The 6,192-nt window shown below is 45.9% G+C and overlaps 1 long non-coding RNA gene across 2 annotated transcripts; it reads left to right on the forward strand.

The window, feature by feature from the left end:
* The first annotated feature begins 2,232 nt into the window (after positions 1-2,232).
* On the forward strand, positions 2,233-5,274 carry LOC123063391 (uncharacterized). 2 transcript variants are annotated; one of them, XR_006430308.1, is made up of 6 exons: positions 2,233-2,853; positions 3,198-3,269; positions 3,398-3,553; positions 3,652-4,312; positions 4,436-4,549; positions 5,021-5,274. It is a non-coding gene; the product is annotated as an uncharacterized lncRNA (long non-coding RNA). The 2 variants fall into 2 exon arrangements; XR_006430307.1 differs by having other exon boundaries at positions 2,236-2,853; positions 3,652-4,549.
* The last annotated feature ends 918 nt before the right edge of the window (positions 5,275-6,192 follow it).

Below are 6,192 nucleotides of genomic sequence, written 5' to 3' on the forward strand. Positions count from 1 at the left end.
TCCATTTATCTCTTGCTTCATGCACGAGCTGGGGCCTATCCCTGCTGTGTGCCCAAACGATCCCCAGCTTCCTCCAGCACGCTTTGCTGAAACCACATTCAAAGAACAGGTGCTCCATTGTTTCTTCACGGGGTCTGTCACATAGAAGACAAGTATAGTCATCATCTCTCAGTTTCATGTTTCTCCTCCTCAGCATGTTTCTTGTGTTCAGCCTGTCCGCCAGCAGCAGCTAGGCAAAAACTCTCCACTTATTAGTGCATTTAGTTTTCCAGATCCATTTAAAGGCATCATCCGCTACCACCTCAGGAAGCAATGCGCGTAGTATTTAATGGAAGCAAACCCCTCCGATCCCCACACGCACCTCCAGCTGTCCGCTGCTTCACTCAGCTCAATCGTGGCCATGCTGTTTGGAAGGTCTTCTAGGCCTCTCTGGCTTGGACAGAGATTGGCAAGTGGAAGTTGTGGCCAAGCGTTGGTGTTGTCAACAAAGCTTGCACCGAGACGTCCTCATTTACAGAAAAGGAGAACAGTCGGGAATGACTATCGAAGAGAATGTTGCTATGCCACAAGTCTTTCCAGAACAGCACTGTGCTTTCGTCTCTCACCTCCACCGTCGTGACGCCTCTATAAATCGGCGCAAGCTGCATGATATCACGCCACCAGAATGAACCACACTGGTCTGTTGCATGAGGCACCGATCCCACATAGTAGGCAGACCATATTAGTTTCCCCCAAGGCAGATCCACAGGATTATAGAATTTGTGCAATTGCTTAAGGAGCATCCCTTGCTTCTGGACTCGAAGATCAATTATTCCAAGGCCACCCCTACCCTTGGGGCGGCAAACCAGATCCCACGCTGCCAAGGAGATGGCTTTGGGGCCATCGTCCGTGTTCTTCGCCTAGAGACAGTATCTTCTGAGTTTGTCAAGATGCTTTAGGATTTTCGGGGGCAACCTGATGGAGCACATGGCGTAAATCACAAGGGACGTGACCACCGAGTTGACCAAGGTAAGTTTTGATCCAAGGTCTAGAAGCATGGCAGCAGAAGAGAGCCTGCGCTCGACTAACGCAACCAGTGGCATGAGATCTGTCACTGTCGGCTTAGTAGTGCCCATCGGCGGTACGTGAATGGCATGGTGCCAATCTTGCATCCAGCCGCACAGCTGCATCCTCAGCTGTGTTGACAGTGATATGAGTTGATTTTTGGAAGTTTATGCACAGCCCCACTGAGGAGGTATAATCCTGAAGAATGCGTTTGATTGTTTCCTCTTGTGAAAAGACCGATCTAATGGAAGAGACTAGGCAGCACATTATACGTCAACACTCCCCCTCACATGTGGCTCCTCGGACCTAAACATGGACCGAAAGTGGGCTGCAATTTAATTGCGCCAGCCGGGTCTTAAACTCAAGCCCTCTTGGCTCCGATACCATGTAGAAGTGCATGCTCTAGCCAATGCAACGAAAAGACCGATCTGAGGGAAAAGACTAGGCAGCACATTATACGTTAACATGAGATGGCGGGGAAACCCCATTGTATATGAGTACTCCTGCCATCTACGCATGAGAGTTTGTGCTCCCAGAGAAGTTCGAAGTGAAATGGAGAACCTCAACGAAAATTGGCGAGGATAATCATATTGCAAGGCTGTCCAGAATGGAAAAGTGTCTGCAACATTAACTAGATCTTCTGGCCGGCTTTACATACAATAGAGTCGTCCGTAATTAGCCTAGTTACCACAAAGCAGCACCTATTTTCTCTTTTATCTTGGCCTCACGGGAGCCTTTGCATCGCAGGCGGATGGCTCCTATACTTGGTGCAAGGTAAAACTGGGACAGCTAAACAGTCCGATTTGTTGACTCGGCGCTCCAGATATGCTGGCTAAACATTCATAATCGATTGCTCATCCCACTTCACGCACTTGGGCTTATTTCTGCGCCAGTCTGCTTGTTGTGGCCGAACAAACATCTCTTGGGCTGCTGCTATGATGTTGTGAACCACACGACCCAGACCTTCACTTGTGTCTGTGCGCGCGCGTCCGATTTCCAGCGGACCAATCCATCATCTTTTCTCCTCTCTGCCACTTGGCCCCTTCCGCCCTGGGATGAAGCTTGATCAGAGGTGGCTACGGGTCCAGGAAAGATAGAGATGGATGGATCGGTGTAGTGCCTCCCCTAGCTCTTAACCTGTCTACTGAGTGCCGCCTACAAATCCTCCATCACTACCCCATTCCAATTTTTTCGTGACGGTTCAGCACATTCGTGAAGGGCGCCAGGCCTCCTTCAGGAACGGGTCGCACCCGGCCTTCAGGAACGTGGGCGCGTAGAATACTGCGTTTGTTTTGGCTTCGGAGGGGACGAAGAGTCAAAATCCCTAAACAGTCGTCCCCATCTCTAGTTGCATCCCGCCGCCTCCTCCGCGTCTGGCGCCGCCGCACCCCATCTGGTGCTTGACCCCAATCCCGCCGCTGCCGCCCCACGCCTCCAGCGCCGTCTCCATCCCATGGAGGGCCGCTCCCTTGCCTTGCCGTCCAGCCACTCCTACGCCGCCTCCCTCTCGTCGAGGGACGCCTCCCTCGCCGTCCAGCGCCGCCCCCTCGCTGTCCAGCGGCTCCAGTGCCGCCTCCATCCCGATCGATAGGCGCCTCCCTCGCCGTCCAGCCACCCCAGCGCCGCCTCTCTCCCCGTTGACTGGGTCCTCCCTCGCCGTCCATATCTGCTTCCCTTGCCGTCCAGATCTGATCCCCACGACGGCCAGCAGCCTCACCCTTCTGTCTCCCTCCCAGTCCAGCTCCTCCCACTGCCGAGTCAAGTCTTGGCGAACTACAACCGACCTGAGGAGAGGAAGACCCAATAAAGGTAGCAGCATACACTTTTTTTCATTATTGGTGTCTGAATCCTAGCAGAGAGTTCAGCAGTAGCCGCAAATGGTCTTTGTTTTAGTTAGATCTGTCGTAATAACACACCTGGGTACTGTATTTAACCAACTTGAAGTTGACATATTGTGTTTATTTTCAGAAATCTGAGAGAAACATAAATTGGAAACTAGAGGAGTTCTGGCAACTTTATTAGTCTGAATCCCTAGCTAAGAGTTCACTAGTTGCCGCAATGGTTGCTACATTACCTTCTATGGGCAACTTTATTACATTTGTGATTTCTGAAGTAGACTACATAACCGAGTTGCTCTGTTCCTCCCGTACCAGGGTCCGAGGCTAGCATGTCAGCTACCACGGCAAGGAAGGAGGCAAGTTTCCCACTACATTCATCCTCTGCAGGTATATTGTTCTTTATAGTCTATAAGATTAATAGCATATACGCACGATTTGGAATGGCCGACATTGTAGGATAAATTAGTTCTGTATAATTTTGAGGCTCCCTTCTTATCTTCTGTTTACAATTACAGTCTAAAACTCTAAATGTAATACACATGCACCAAGCCTTATTACCAAGAAACACGTGGAATGTGAGGCGGCGGCGAAGCATTAGCTAGCGCGGGTGCGTCACCTCTGTGGTATTGTGGGCAATCACGGTTTTGGCAAGCTCACTGGAATCAAGTGAGGTGAGAATATCGATCTTCCAGACACCTATTTCTTCTTGCAAATTAAGAAAAGGGAGGTTGAGACATCATTTCCATTTCCCTATTTGTCTAATCTGTAGGGCAGTGAGATAACGACGAATGTGGCAGCGAGAAATGATGGTTCTCCTGATCTTCCTTTCTGTGGTATCTTCTAAGGCATCCCTGATATGTCTCTTTTTGGTTCTTAAATGATTCTTGCTATGAATAGTTCATCTCCTAAATATATCTTAATTGTGTTTGTCTCTAGGAGCGCGACATCGTAACCCAGACAAGTTCTTTCCAGATTTAGATATTTAGCTCAACATTAAAATCACAACTTCGTGAGATTCTAAACCTGAAGGGAGAGCACTACGTAGCGTTCCTATTTGATAGCTCTCTCTGTCATATCTCATTTGATAGCTGCATCCATGCCGGTGCTAAATGCTTTTTACTTGGTTGCGCTGCTGAAATTGAGCTGAATTACACTTCTACAACTTTGTAGCTATATGTGAGCCTCCCACTAATTTTTTGACAGTTGCTTCGTTAGGTACACTCATCATTCATGGTTTTTTATTACAGTTTCTTAGCATACATGATATGCTTACCAACAGGTTTGTGGTACTACTGTCTTCAAACATTTCAAAGCTTAAGACATGGCAAACTGATGAGTTGGAAAACATTATGATGCTATCACCAATTCATTTTAAGCATACATATATAGCAGTTCTTAATTCTTGGTGATCAAAATGCGGATGATTTAAGGTACTAAGTGATGTTCTAACATATTTTCCACTTACCTATGTTGTTTTACATATGCCCATTATTTTCTATTCATGTTACCTAAGGTATTTCCCGCTAACAAGTTATTTTCTTTGTGATTATTAGGTTCCAAACCTGCTGTTTGATGTTGCCGGTATTGTGTTTGGTCAATGGTATACCTTCTAGGAGTTCTTCTTTGCAACTTTGATTGGGAAGACCAGCATCAAGACTCGTATTCAGGTCTGTTCTATATATTTTTTATCAACTAATCCTTATTTTAGTTGTTTTTTAAGGTACTCTGGTCATAGACTATTGTAGTACAAGGTTCAGAGGTCCAACTTGTTTAATTTCATATGCACACTTGATAGTGTTATAGTTGCTTTTAGCCATAAAGATTGTGATAACTATAGTCTTCATATCTAAATTGTAGTTCTATGACGAAGTTATTGTGTAGCTGTCAATTCCTTGTGGTGCGGAGCCGTTTTAGAGAAAGTTAGAAGCCATTCATGCCAACAATACATATCGTCTTTATCTAGTTCTATTTGCTGGAAAGGACCTTATTTCACCAGACTTATTCATCTGTGTACTTTACAATGTGCACGTTCATCTCTTTTTTGTTTTCTGTATATCACAGTTATTCCTTTGGCTGTTTTTAGTTGAAATCTGTTTCAACATTTGAAGTACTTAATACTTACATTTTTTTCCTTTTAGGTGGATGAATCTTCCCAAGCCTAAGAGCTTGCTGGTACTCTGTTTGGCAGCTTCTTCCCATGCTGAGAAGACCATGGTGCTACTCCGACCAAGGAGAATCATTTAGGAATGTATTTTCTGACTGTTCAGCTTCGTTTGTCTTTTGGAGGGGCTAGATGGAGCAGCTCTTGTTCTTTTTAAGTTTTTGGGAACCATGAGTTGGAATATCATTTTGTGAACAATTCAAGATATTGCAATGAATGTGATCTTATTTACTCGGTTGTGCATATTGCTGTGCAGAAATATAAATGGCATCAATTTGAATGATTTAATGTAATACCTACCGAATTTGCTGTTCTGGAGTACAGTAGCATGAACATCAGGAGAGGTTCAGTCCTGAAGGTGTATTCCTGACGGGGATACCTTCAGGAAAGATAAACTCAGGGCAAAATGTCGTCCGTCAGGAAACGTCGTCAGGAATGTATTTCCTGACGGTTACCTTCAGGAATGAAGCTCGTTCCTGACAGGCTATTGCTGACGGGGGGATTCCTGACGGTATAGGCATGTTCCTGACGGGGATGGCTTATTCCTGACGGTTTTCGGCCGTCAGGAAAAACTCAGTTTGGGGTAGTGCATCACCTGCTCAACCTGAGAGACCACCAACCATCTTGAAAAATCAATAGCACGTTGCAGTTGGGACGTCGGATAAACAATGGTATGTAGAAGACTACAACAACGATAGTACAATCGACCAGCTAAACTCTAACCCAAGGTATATGACGCTCCATCAAATTGTCAAGCAACAGTTCATCAAAGTATAAACTCACAGGTTTGGTTTTGCTAAAACACATCTAGATGTGCTCTAAGTATTGCAGATCTGCCCCTCTTCCTCTAGACTGCGCCATGCCAAAACAGTTTGCTTCACTGATGGTGTGCTAGCCTTGTCATCTTCGGTCACCCCTCCGTCATGTTCTTGATGTTGCCCTGAAATTATGAGGTGGAGGACAGTGTATATCCAATAGCACGCTCCACTTCCCCTGCCGCAGTGCTGGTCAAGGCAGTTCCATCCGTCATGAACCAAATCGGATATTATTTCCGCTTTCTATTTCCTTGAGATTGTCTTGATGTTTCATGATTTCCTCACTTAATTTCTCTAGTTTTTTCCTTGATATTACCTTCAAGTAGGGATAACA

This window comes from Triticum aestivum, chromosome 3A (assembly GCF_018294505.1).
Source record: "Triticum aestivum cultivar Chinese Spring chromosome 3A, IWGSC CS RefSeq v2.1, whole genome shotgun sequence".
Classification (NCBI taxonomy): domain Eukaryota; kingdom Viridiplantae; phylum Streptophyta; class Magnoliopsida; order Poales; family Poaceae; genus Triticum; species Triticum aestivum.